Source organism: Papaver somniferum, chromosome 5 (assembly GCF_003573695.1).
Source record: "Papaver somniferum cultivar HN1 chromosome 5, ASM357369v1, whole genome shotgun sequence".
NCBI lineage: Eukaryota > Viridiplantae > Streptophyta > Magnoliopsida > Ranunculales > Papaveraceae > Papaver > Papaver somniferum.
Genome location: NC_039362.1, coordinates 162,076,651 through 162,090,574, shown reverse-complemented (window position 1 = coordinate 162,090,574; position 13,924 = coordinate 162,076,651). Strand labels below are relative to the sequence as shown.

The following is a 13,924-nucleotide window of genomic DNA, read 5'->3' as shown; positions in this document are numbered from 1 at the left end:
TGAAATGATAAAAAGGTAAGGGTTTTCTATGGATCATGCATAATACGCTTTGAGACATTTACCGTTAATAATATTTCCTTCCACTCCTCCATCAATGGATAAGATCTTGTAATATCCACTGGACACTGCCTTGGTGATCACATATGGTCCTTCCCATTTTGGAGAGAACTTGGGAGCAGACATATCTTGTTGAATGTGTTTTGCTGTCTTTAGCACCAAATCTCCTACTTGGAATGTTTGAGGCCTTGCCATTTTATTGCAAGCTCTGGAAATCCTTTGTTTGTATGCTTCCACGTATTTTTCTACCTTAACCCTCCTTGACTCAAGCATGTCCAGCTCAGCAATCCTTGAGTTGGACACTTCTGCTCCATCCCATTGTACTCTACTGGATACGGCGATCCTTGCTGAAGGAATCTTGATTTCTGCTGGGAGTATGGCGTCAGCTCCATAAACAAGAGAATATGGTAAAGTTCCGATTGAGCTCATTGGTGCGGTCCGGTAGGCCCATAAATCCATAGGCAATTGTTCATGCCACGTCCGAGGATTATCATGAATTGTTCGGCTGAAAATTCGAATCAAAGTTTTGTTGGTGCTCTCTGCTTGTCCGTTTCTTTGTAGATAGTATGGTGTGGAGAAATCTTGTTTGATGTCGTATTATTCGAGCAATTCTGCCACGTGTTTGTTAGCAAAAGGAGTTCCATTATCAGTGATGATGTGCTTAGGAACGCCGAACCTGCATATTATGTGTTCCTTGATGAAGGCTGCGATCGTGAGTCTAGTGGTGCTTCAAAGAGGGATAGTTTCAACCCATTTGGTAAAATACTCAGTTGACGTGATGATGTATTCATGCTTCTTCGAAGATGCTGGATTGATTTTCCCTATGATATCCAGTCCCCAGCTATAAAAAGCCCATGGACTATTCACAGAATTCAACGGGAGACAAGGAGTATGGATGAGATTACCATGGACTTGGCATTGATGAAACCTCTGAACGCGTGCATCTGCGTCGTCTTCCATGGTCGTCCAATGGTATTTCTCATGAATATGGAGAAATAGTTTCCTTTTTCCTTGATGTTCTTTATCGTGCATTTCCTTTAAAATTGTTGAATGCTCAGCTAAGCATCTCAGTAATCTCCCACCAAAACTTTTGCGGTATAAGATTCCGTCCAGAAAGGCAAATCTTTTAGCTCTCTGAATGAGCTTGATTGTTTCCCTCTTTTCCAATGGCAGCTCATGGTCTCTAAGGTACTTGATGTAAGGTTCCCTCCAGTCCCCAGTGTGGTGAACTGTCAAAGCCTCTAAGTGATGAGGAGGCGTCTGACAATTGTGACAAGATATTTGCAGAGTTCTTGACTGATCTTCAATGGAAGACCAATAATATCCCATCCTTTGAAGCTTTCTGTAAAGTGTTACCACTAACGTCTGTCAACGGATTTCTTCATGTACGCGTTTGAGTTGCTCGCCCGCTTCATCGTCTCCGAGGCATCGTGATAGAGACCCATCAGGATTCTGATAGTATAATGCTCCATGAAGCAAGAAATAGTTCTTTAGTTCTTTGAGGCCGACTTTCCCCTATGAAAGATAATTGCTCAATTCATGAATAATGGGTGCTCTCCAATCGTTTTATGAATGTCTTCGACTTGAGAAATCCAGGTAGATGATATAGCACGCCTTTGCACGGTGATTGTTTTCTCCGCTCCTTCGAATTGCAGTTTAGAAGCAAGAGTTGGTAGATAGTCAGCATGCCTGTTGTTAGTTCGTCCAGTATGGATAATTGTGGCATCAACAAAATGGATTAAGATCCGCTGAGCTTATGTTCTGAATGGTGCGAGCGTGATTTATTTGAGAGAATATGCTCCGTTCATTTGATTGACCAGTAGATTTGAATCTCCCCTTTTCTCAAGGTGTGTTGCTCCTGCTTGCTTGGACAGGGACAATCCTAATAAGAAAGCCTCATATTCCGCTGAATTGTTGGTGCAGTGAAAATCCAGTTTGAATGAATGTGAGAAGACTTCACCAGATGGAGATACTAGCACTATTCCCACTCATCCGGTGTCGTTGCTAGGAGTGGCGGATCCGTCAAAGTATAAGAGCTACGTTTTTCCTTGATAACCAATACCTCTGGAAATTAATCCTAAGACCAACCATCTTGTGGAAGCTTGAGATTGCAACCGAGAGATTAATCTCCCACTGTGGTCGCCAATCTGTAGATGGGGAAAAATAATTTGATGGTTTTTACGGAATTGAGGAGACGACCATGCGGAGAATCCTTGAACCGAGCAAATTCTCAACCTCACACAGATGCACTGCAAGAAGGGAGTGCTTTGAGTTCGAGAGATCAATCTGTAGGACTCCGACCTAAACCAATACAATGGCCGTTCCAGAGTCAATTCGGTCGCAAGAGAGGATGGGCTGGTCTGTAGGAGGGAAGATGAGAAATGTGTGAGATCAATGGTGATCGAGATTGTAGGTGTGTTGTGTATTCTGCGTAAGAAAGTTCTGAATGATTGAATTTTACTAAGTTGAGAGTGATTGCTCAGACGATGAGTTAGTGTAGACGAAAGATTGTCTGTGTGAACTTGTCGAGAAATTCTTGTCTGTTTTAATCAGAATTCAGAGGCCTTTTATATTGCTGAATTGAAAACACCATGATCCCATGAAGTATGACAGTTGCTGGAGTCAAAGAGTGGGGAAGTGGAAAATCGTGTTGAAAACAGTTGCTCATCGTGCAGAGACTTGGTTAACTTTCTACCCACTACTTTGCTAACTCCTCCAACTGATTGCACGACTTGCTCACATTCTCATCATGTGTATGAACACACGTGCCGTAGACCGCCAGACCAAAAACCTAGTAAATATCCCCCCATGTGACACGATTGATATCTCATGAATGTGGAGTCTGCAATACATACGTGTATTTAGTTAGTCAGTTGCTGACTTTATGGGACGATGATTCCTTGTATTGTTGAGTTGAACATAATTTGCAAATGTTCTGAGACTCATGAATTGAACATGTCTGCTGAGACAAAAAAAATATCATTGTCGAATAAATGTTGATAACCTGAGCAAACTGTGTTGCTGAATCGTTGAATATTAATAGTTGAACCAATATTCCTTAGTCTAAGTAAATATTGCTAATCTGAGCACATGTTGCTCATCTGATGAATTATTGAATATTGACAGTTGAACCAATATTCTTAACATGAACATATATTTTTCATTTGAGCGAATGTTTCTCATTTGAGGAATCATTGGTAACATGACCAAGATAAACATTAATCTAAAATACTGGCAGCTGAAACGAGTATAATTAATTAGGATGTTGATCATGGGATCAACATAAAATTATTAGCGTTTGAATCTGGAATTATGAACCTTGGATTCAAAACCCTAATTTTGATCAACTAAATTGATGATAAATTAATGATTTATTGAAAATCCATAATGAAATGAAGGAGGGACCGGCTACATGGGATGATGAATCGACCATATAGTGCCCAGATGCTCGAATGAGCAAAATACCAAAGTCTCTTGAAGACCAGTTGGTAAAAGGATGATTAAATGCTGCTTTAATCATTTTTCAAATAGTGCTCGTGTGAGCGTCAGGTAGTAGAACCTGATTATGAAGAGATGAGGGACCGACCAAAGGGTCATGAGACCGACCCTTGGTGGTCGTGGGACCAGCTGATGGTCGTGTGAGCAAACTCCCAGCTGTTTGAGAAGAGTTTGGACCCAGTATGAGCAATTGAGCAAATTAGGTCAAAATTGTTATAACACGTGGGACCGGATTTTGCAAGCCTCAGGGACATCCTTTGTCGGTCAAGGAGACATTCCCGTGTCACCATAATGTCCGTGACTCAGTCCCGAGAGTTTCGATATTTTCTGATGCGCGTTTGAGCAACATTTTGAGAAAATATGAAGAAATCAGGGATTTTGCTGAAACTAGGAAAACTTCATGAGACGAAGGAATAAATAATAAAATAATAAAGGAATCATGGAGTGTGGGTACCGGCTAGGCCAAGGTATGGCCGGCCGACCAAGGAGCCAGTCCCAAGGAACTTTTTCCTAATTTATAATATTTTCATGGTTTTAGAGAAATATCATAAAATCAAGAAGTTTGTTGAAACCAAGGAATTTGTTGAAATCAAGGAGTTTCCATGAGATGAGGGAAACATAAAAAATAATAATAACAAAATAAGGGGGGTGTGGGGCCGGCTATGGCCCGGTCCCACGGGTTTCCTTAATTTTATATTATTTTTCATGAACTTGAGTGAAATTTCATGAATCCAAGGAGTTTGCTGAAACTAGGGAGTTTCCTTGAAGTGAAGGAGTTTCCATAAGATGAGGAAACAAATATTATTAAAATAATAAGACATGGACGTGTGGGACCGTCCACGGCTAGGGCATTGCCAGCCAAGAGCCCGGGTTCCGTGCATTTTCCTCCCTAATTTATATAATTTCATGAATTGAGGGAAATATCATGAAATCAGGGAACTTTCATGGGATGAGGGAAATAATAAAATAATAAGGAGTCATGAGGTGTGAGACCATCCACGTCTAGGGCATGTCCTGCCGGCTAGTGGGCTCGGTTCCACGACACCTTTCCTAAATTTTATTATTTCTTTGATACGAGGAAACACCATGAGACTGGGGAGTTTCCTTGAGATGAAGGAGATTTGTTCAAATGAAGGGTTTTTCATGAGATCAAAAAAATAATAAAATATGAGAAAATATAAATTTGAGCGTGGGACTGGTCACGGCGTGACTGGACGGCTGCGAGCCCAGTCCCCTATCTCCTTTGCTAATATTTTTTTATTATTATTTTTCTTTCTATTTTGCATAGGTTCATCGTTCCTTCGTGTTTTGGGATGCTCGTTTGCGCATTTAGGTGCTCGTTTGTGCATTATTGCTGAGTACACTTGCACCATTTTGGTAGGGGCTTTCTCGAGAGCTGCTTAGATGCCCGTAAGTCGAATATTTATCACTAACCCGTGGAATTCTGCTGATAAGAACCACGAATTGAAGTGACGAAATATTACAAAGAATCGCAGAATATTGTTGAATATTCAGTTAACGATTATAAATAATTAACTGATGGCTCTATACTAGCAGGCATGCTGTCTACGAGCATTAATTATCTGAGAATTGAGAAACATGAGCTTGTTGAAACGTCATATTTCCTTTATATAGTCAGGGAACACCTTGTTGTATCCTGAAGACGTTATTGCTCTATACTAGCAGGCATGCTGTCTAGGAGCCGTCCAATCTTTCGATTCTATACAGAAATAATTACTGAAATTGCTCAGTATTCATGAGATGTGTTGTTGCCTCAGCTGAGAGACTACACATTTACATATACTCTAAGAGACAGCATTCTCAGTCAGAGATTTTGCGGCATGAGCTTTCATGCTTTCCACGAGAGACATGAGCCTCAATACTCAGCTGATTGCTAGATCAGAAGCATTACGATTATGGTTTTACGATTTTAACCCTTGTTGAAAATCCACCATCTACACCTGTAAGGACAATGTGCATTACTAGTTTGTCTTGATGCCTAGGAAACTTCTTATGAGAATTTATTCTTATTTTTGAGAAGGATGACTAGAGTTTGGAATAGCCATTATTGTGATTACACATAGATATGTCCAATGTTTTCATCTTCATGTTTTTAGGTTTATCTGGTTTAAATTCTAAAAATATTTGGAGGATGATGTTTTTGCAGTATTAATCTTTATGATTTGTTATATTGAAATTTGTTATGGGATATGTATGTTTGCGTCTGTGAACTTGAAGGTCCCATATATTGTCAAAATTAAAGTCGTTCATGAGTTGGTATTCACGTACTGGTAAAAGAATGAATAGACTTTTGACAAATACAAAAGTTAAGCCTATATTGTCAATTCTTTGATGGAAGATAGGTTAAAATATTTTGTTTTCAAGGATTATGTCTATTAAAATTGTTATGAAAATAGTGATTGAAGGTGGAATGAATCCTTGAGTATTCCGCAGTATTGATCATCCCTGATCCATATTTTATGTATTACTGTGAGGCTCCGTAACGTGTCTTATGTTGAGAACGATACGACCAAGTTGATTATTTTTTGATTAACTTTGTTGGTTGTTCCGTAAGGTACTTTATGTTGAGCATTTTTGAACTAAATTAATCATCTTGTTTGGTTATTTAGTTATTGCTCCATAAGTCTTTTTATGTTGAGCAAAACAATTGGCAATTAAATTGATTACTTTTATAATTAGTTTGGTTGTGTATTCCAATTAGATTAATTATGGGTTCACTTGTAATTAATCTAGTTGAGTATCTTCATACTCCGTAAGTTTCATCTTATGTTGAGTATATGACGACTATCCTATTCATTTTCTTATGGTTATGTTAGACGTATGCTCCGTAAGTTCTCTTATGTCGAGCATAATCAATTGAATTAATCATCTCTTGTGTTTAATTTGATTGTGTATTCCGATTAAATTAATCATGGGTTTACTTGTGATTAATTTGATTGAGTTTTTTTTTTGGATATAGAAAATCATTCTCATGGTTTTTGGTGTCCAATAAAATCCTTCTTTTCTTTTGAAATTAAGGTCGCTCTTGTTGTTCTTTCGGGAATGACATCAAATGGGGGAGAGTTCTTTTGAACTTGTGCTTAATGGTAATATCTTGAGGGGAGTGCGGCTGTGGAATATTAGAGGGGTTATCTTGTATCTTTAAACTCCTTGATGGATGATATTAGCTTCGGCTATATGATTGCATCTAAATTAGATGGTATGTATTTTTCTTTTAGTCATGAAATGTCTCTCAAGGAAATTTCATTATGATCCCGTTCTTGTACCTTTGCCCAATTTTATTGACAAAAAGGGGGAGAATTAATATGTAGTTCACACTAAAAATACATATGATTTTCGGATCATTGTGTAATGGGGAGTGGTTTCCATGTGAGATGGAGTATTGAATAAGGGGGAGTGATACATATCACCATAGTATTATTGTTGAAGTTTTGATACAATTGAACTTTGACACTGTGTACTAACACTATGACACTTTATAACAATGATCGAGACCGATGCTTTCTCATTGTTATAGTTACGGATCTTCAACAACGGTGATGCTAAATTTACAACCTTTGGGATCATTGGAGTACTTGGAAGTGACAAATATTTCGAGGAATGTTGAAGGTTAGACACGTGGAATAAGAGCTACTAAAGTTTCTTTATCTTTTTTGTATTCCATATGTATTGATAGTTTTGTCACTAAAATAGACAAAGGGGAAGATTGTTAGAGCATTGCTCGGTCAAACTCGCATGCGTTTCTATCTCAAACATGTTTGTCAATGTTAGTGATCAAAACTATAAGTCTTGATTTCTAGTTTATTATAGCTAATTCTCGGACTAGGATAGAAAGTGTAGTTGAGCTCAAGGACTTCATGGCGATTCATCATACAAGAAGAAGAACTACTCAAGGAACCGGTGGAACTTCTCGAAAAAAAGGTATGTGAAGACTTGAACTTATCTGTCACTCAAAAGTCTATCTACTCTATCTCTTATTCTTTGAGACAAGAAGTCGTATGCTATATATATAGACTTGGATTATACACATTTGGTATTTCGAGCCGAGTATATCTCGCCTATCTATATCTATAAATATGTGTTGGTAAGATTTTCGCTTCGATCAAGTTTATCTTTACCTAGTGACGAAAGTCATGATATGTTTCAATCACTTTGAAAATTGCTTTGACGAGAAATGGTTTGTGAATAACAACTATATAACGTCCTCTAAGAATGTTTCAATGATTGAAATGAGAGTTTAGATTACATAACCAATGGCGGACATAAACATTGTTGTGGAAACACATTTATGTATAAGTCCTATTCCTTGAACCAAAGTTTGCGAACTTTGTTGATCAAGAAAAACCGGAAGAATGGCTTTGCCAAGTCCGGGAACTCAGTCCGCAAACTACCTAACTTCTCATCCCGAGAAATTCTGCTGGAGTTGACAAACTAGACTAGTCCGCGAACCGGTGGAAGGTCTTTGCCGAGATTTTCTGCTGGAGTTTGTAAACTCTACCGGTTGCTTAAGTCCGCGAACCTAGTCTGCGAACTTGAGAAAGGTTATATATCTAAAGATGATTTCTGAACTTAAACTTAAAAAGACTAAGGAATGCAGTATGCAAACCGTGGTTATAAAAGTTCATGAACCAATTCAAGTGAATCAAATCATCTTTGCTTAAATGGTTTCTTGTGTAGTACATGAGATTTCCTTGCAATTGAACAACTCTCTAACTAGTTCATTTGAAGTCATTTGAACTTGTTATGGTGAAGAAGAACATGGTTGATATGAAATGCTCATATGGCTAACCTTTTGGTTGATTATTATTGAACCAACAAGTGCATACATTTGGGTTCGGTTAACAAACCTAGAAGTGTCCATTGTCAAGTTTGTCTAACAACCTAAGTTTTCGATCTAACGGTTGAGAAATATTAGCTTGAATCTAAATCAGGTTTTCATCTAACGGTGGATATTGTTTGCTCTGTGACCAAGGCAAAACCATGATTTGAAAGACTACATAAAGGAGACATCTAGTATTGTGCAAAACTAATCCCCACACCTTACCTATGATACTAGTTTGCATACTAGAGTCGATTCTCCTTTAACTCTGGTTTTCTTTTCTCAAACCGGGTTAGCGACTTAAAGACTTCATTGGGATTGTGAAGCCAGACCGATACTACTTTCATCGTAGTTGTGTGATCTGATCTTGCATATTCTATCATACGAGTACAATCATATTGATTGGCTTGAGATTAATATCTCCGGTAGGCAAGATATAAAAAGTAATCACAAACGTCTCCGTCTCATCGTTTGTGATTCCGCAACTTCTTGTTTCGCTACCATACGATTAAGATTGTTGTGAGGTGATTGATTAATCTAGGTTGTTCTTCGGGAATATAAGACCGGATTATCAATTGGTTCATGTTCACCTTGATTATTATATAAAGACGTAACAAAACCTTTAGGGTTTATCTGTGGGAGACAGATTGATTCTTTGATAGACTTGTCTGTGTGAGACAGATTTGTTTATTGTCAAAGCCTGCGATTTTGGGTCGTAGCAACTCTTAGTTGTGGGTGAGATCAGCTAAGGGAATCAAGTGCGCAGTATCCTGCTGGGATTAGAGGCCTAGGATCATAACTGTACCTTGGATCAGTGGGAGATTGATTGAGATTCAACTACAGTCCAGTCCGAAGTTATCTTAGAGTAGGCTAGTGTCTGCAGCGGCTTAATACAGTGTGTGTTTAATCTGGACTTGGTCACGGGGTTTTTCTGCATTTGCGGTTTCCTCGTTAACAAAATTTCCGGTGTCTGTGTTATTTCTATTTCCGCATTATATTTGTTTATATAATTGAAATAATACAGGTTGTGCGTTTGAATCAATTTATTGGAATCCAACTTTTAGTTGTTGATTGATATTGATTGATCCTTGGATATTGGTCTTTGGTACCATCCAAGCCTAGTATTTGATAAAGACTCGCTGATTGTTATTAGCTTGAGTAAAGATCAAATCAAGAGAGAGATATTAACTCCTCGATATACTTTAATCTAGATTGAGTCTGACTGTCTAGTTGATTCTCTAGCAAAGTATATTGGAGTTAGTCCATACAGATTGCTAAGCGAAATATTGGGTGGTGTTGTTATACCCCCGATTTTTCACTTCTCCATTTACTAATGCCCGAACTACTTCCTTTACCCTAGGCCAAGCAATCTCTGATGTAAAAACTGGCTTTGTTTGCTATGTCAATAACAAAGTTGGCGGATCCCTTTTTCATAGAGTAGGCTTAGCTATTCAAAAGGGTGTCGGTGCCAGATTGTAACCCGACTTCCTCCTATTTCTGTGTAATTATCACTCTTTGTTTTCAATAAAAGACCCTTGCGGAATCATTTATAATAATAATAATAATAATAAAACAATTATAATTGCGGAAATAGAAAAGCAAAAGACACAGCAAGAATTTGTTAACGAGGAAACCGCAAATGCAGAAAAACCCCGGGACCTTGTACAGAATTGAATACTCTCAAGATTAAGCCGCTATATAAAATCAAACCAACTTCGTATAGTTGAGACCAAGCAACTAAACCTATAGTTCTCCTAGTTCCGTCTGTATTCCCACGCCTCCAACTTGTAAATACTTGGAACAATTCCTTTGGTTCGTATTCCAAACAGTAAAGGAAAAAAAATATGTTTGGTAACAACTCTTTTCAACCAAGTGATGTGAGTTCGATAAAAGGCTCTTCCAATTTATCTCAATAAACTCCTTTGTCAGGTCCTTACATATATCTACTACAACTACCAAATTAATTGTCTAGATTTTGCAATCAATACTTTAAATCACAAAGAAACGTATTGATGCCGATCTACTCAACTAATCAATCCAATCTACCACAAGGATAAACCGATTATAGTTGGATCCTCTTTAACCGAAATAAGTATTGTGCACACCAAAGATTATGAGCCCAAATCAGAAATCTTCAAAGTCTTCTTTGTCTTCAAATCTTCTTAGATCTTCAATAAACACCTGCACACAATTAACTTGAATCTCTTGTGATCAATCATGCACATAACGGAGTTTGTTAACAATGGATTATCACAAGACGTCTTTAATCTACAACAGTCTAAATATCCCCGTTGAAACTTCGATCTAGTTTGAGTGAATCTTATATCAGAAGAGAAGATTCTCAAGTATAAACAAACTAGGTGCAATCAAAGTTCAACAACCGTTAGTCAATCAAATTAATTGAAAACTAATAATAAATCGCAATTATCTAGTTTCCCACCAACGGTACTAATAGAGCTTCTCAATCCCAAAGAAGTCTTTAAACTGAGCGGCCGTAAGAGATTTCGCCTAATTAGGTTACTTTTCTCTCCGAATAGGCGGCTCCGCCAGTAACAACACAACTAGGTAGTTTTGCTGGCTCTGAGGATTAGTTTGCTTGAAATGCAAACTTTGATATTTATAGACCAACGAAGTTTGGACACCAAGGAATTTCCAAAACCGAAAATATTCTCAAGATATGCAATATATTCCAGATTCGGTTTTCATAATTCTTGGAAATGATTTATCCAAAACATTGACCGAACATATCTTAGAAAATATATAACTAGTAAATGCATATTACTAATTTTCATTTTCCAAAAATAAAATTAAAAATCTTAATTAAAAGATTCTCAATTTATTTGTCGATCCGGGATTTTCCTTTAGCTATTAAGGAATATCTTTGAACAATAAAAGATAAGCGTTACTGCACATGTTCAAAGTATGTCGACATCCTTACTTTGCAAGTCCTTTTTCATACTTACAATCTTGGAACCGATTTGCCACACTTCCAAACAAGTTTAGAATTGGTTCATCTGACTTCCAAGAACTATGTGATTGATTAAGAACACTCAATCACAAATCATGGGTTTAACGGTTCTACCAAAACAAGTTTCGGTTCTACCTCCATGTGAGTACTGTGGATAGTCACGCTAGTTACCAAAATTCAGTTGACTAGGTACTAGGATCGGTTCCCCACATACTTATGGCAACTACCTGTATTTGGTGCACATGTCCATAGGATCGGTTCCCCCATCACAAAAAACGTGTTGCACATGTTCATAGGATTGGATCCCCCATCAACTAAAAACGTGTTGCACCTCTTACAAGGATCGATTACCCACTTGTAAATCTGTTGCACCTCTTACTAGGACTGGTTCCCCAATTGCTAGATAAAAGATGCGCCATTTACAAGGTACTTATCATATGATCTTGAGTGATTACTTAAGATCGGTTTCACTAATAAAAGTCGTACCAATACATAAGTCAGGCCTTGTGAATAGTTTTACCAATAACATAAACAAGTTTATGAGCGGTTATAATTGTAAGGACCCTCAAGCTCGTCAACGCTATCAGACCAGTCAAGAGATGACTAAGCCGATGTTGACCCGATTAATTAAAGACAGACGTTAATTAATAGAAGTAAATCTAACAACGATCTAGTTACGAAATTAGTATCACTAGATAGGTATCGAAAAGTTACGCGAGATAGACTACTCGAACGTGTCAATCGGATATCAGAAGAAGAAATAATCATCGAATTTGTATGAAGGGAAAATTAGTTATTTTAGATCTAAACCGACTGGGGCTGGCCTTATCCTTTTACTGGGCGCCTTAATATTTTTCATCTGCCTTATCTTCTACGCGTGTCGAGAGAAACTCATTTTTCTATTCTTCTTCTTTTTCCTTCTTCTTTATTCTTCTCCGTTCTTTCTCTTCTCTTCTTTGTCAATTTCAGTTCAGAAGAACTGAGTTCTTTTATGTGTGAGTTTTCCATAGAGAGTTAGATAGCATGATGAATGAATGAAGATGAGATTAGAACTGAGATTGTTGGAGTTCCAGGAGAAGAAGAAGGTGATATTGATGTTAAATTCAAGTTAGGGTTTTCTGAAGTAGGGTTTGTGTAGAACCGGTGAGAATATAGTGTTATTAATGGATGAAGATAAGAGGGGTTTCTCTTGATTTGATGAGATGACGCTATTCTGATGCTGAATCGAAATCAGGTGACTTAGGGTTTTATTAATTCGGTAGTTTATTATTTGATTTGATTGATTGGCTGAATTGTTATGATGGGTTTGTTGTTGATTTTTGGTTTAGATGATTATATAGAATTTAATTTTAGTTTCTTTCAGATAATTGAGTTTCTGGTTAGGGTTAGATGATTTGAGGGTGAAGAATATGGTTGCTGTTATTTTGGGTTTCTAGAAAAAGAATTAGGTTATTAAATTATAATTGGGACCAGGGATTATATGAAGAAGTGTATGATATTGATGAGGTGGTGAATCTGAGAAATGGAGGTTCTGTTAGTGGTTTAGAAAAGCACTTGAGTATGGATATGGTGTTGATACTAGATGGGTTGCTGATGCAGGACATGGCGGGATAGTGGTGTTGAACTGGTGGAGGTGATAATTGGAGGTGATGATTGTGTTGATGCTGAAATAGTTAAGCTGGAGTTGTAATTGTTGTTCAATTGGTAACAGTGGTGGTGGTTCTGTAGTTGTTGGTGGTTGTGTATGGAGATGGAGGTATAAGAATTGAACTGGTGGTGCAGAATCTTAAACTGAGGTTGAATGTATGAGCATACAACTATGTTTTGCTCAACTGATAATGAGCCTTAATGTGGTGGTGTTGTCATTGGTGGATGATTTCAGGTGGAAGTTGTACGTGAAGTTGTTTAAGCGTGATGAAACTGCCATGGTGAAGACATAGGTTTATAGTTACTGTGGTGGTGACTTGGTGGTGGTGAACATTGTGGGCCACCTGTATTGGAAATGTTATTGCAGGTTAGATGTTCAGATTATGATTAGTATACATACAGTTTATGGAAGAGACTTTAATGAAGAAACTGAACTGAATTGGATGAATAAAATATTGTAATTAAGATGGTTGTTTGAGCTGAGACAATTTAGAATTGGAGCTAGAGTTAGTTTTGATATTGGTGTCAGGGAACTGTTCTGTTTGTAGAATTGAACAAGGGATTGGTGTTGGTGAATTGAAGTGTTGGATGTGGTTATAGGTTAGGAGGTGTTGGAGTATGTGGCTGAGAAGTTAATGACAACAGTATAGGGAATGAAGTTATAGCTATAGATTAGATTTATATTTGAAGATTGTAGTTAGAATAATGTACATTTCAGTTAAGAAGTTTTACTATTAAAATTGTATTGTTGGAATTGTTGTTAGTGATAACATTTGTATGAATTATTGTATCTTGAAGTTTAGACTTGTTAGTCATCCCAGTCAGTCTAGCTGACTCAATCTGCTTAGCTGACTTAGTATTTCTGACTGAGTTGAATTGGTGTTGACTCACCGAATTTCCTACCTTGACCTGAG

General features: G+C 37.5%; 1 long non-coding RNA gene across 1 annotated transcript; it reads left to right on the top strand.

Moving 5' to 3' along the window:
- The first annotated feature begins 12,285 nt into the window (after positions 1 to 12,285).
- On the top strand, positions 12,286 to 13,812 carry LOC113283443. Its single transcript, XR_003327460.1, has 2 exons — positions 12,286 to 12,597; positions 12,963 to 13,812. It is a non-coding gene; the product is annotated as an uncharacterized LOC113283443 (long non-coding RNA).
- Positions 13,813 to 13,924: the final 112 nt, after the last annotated feature.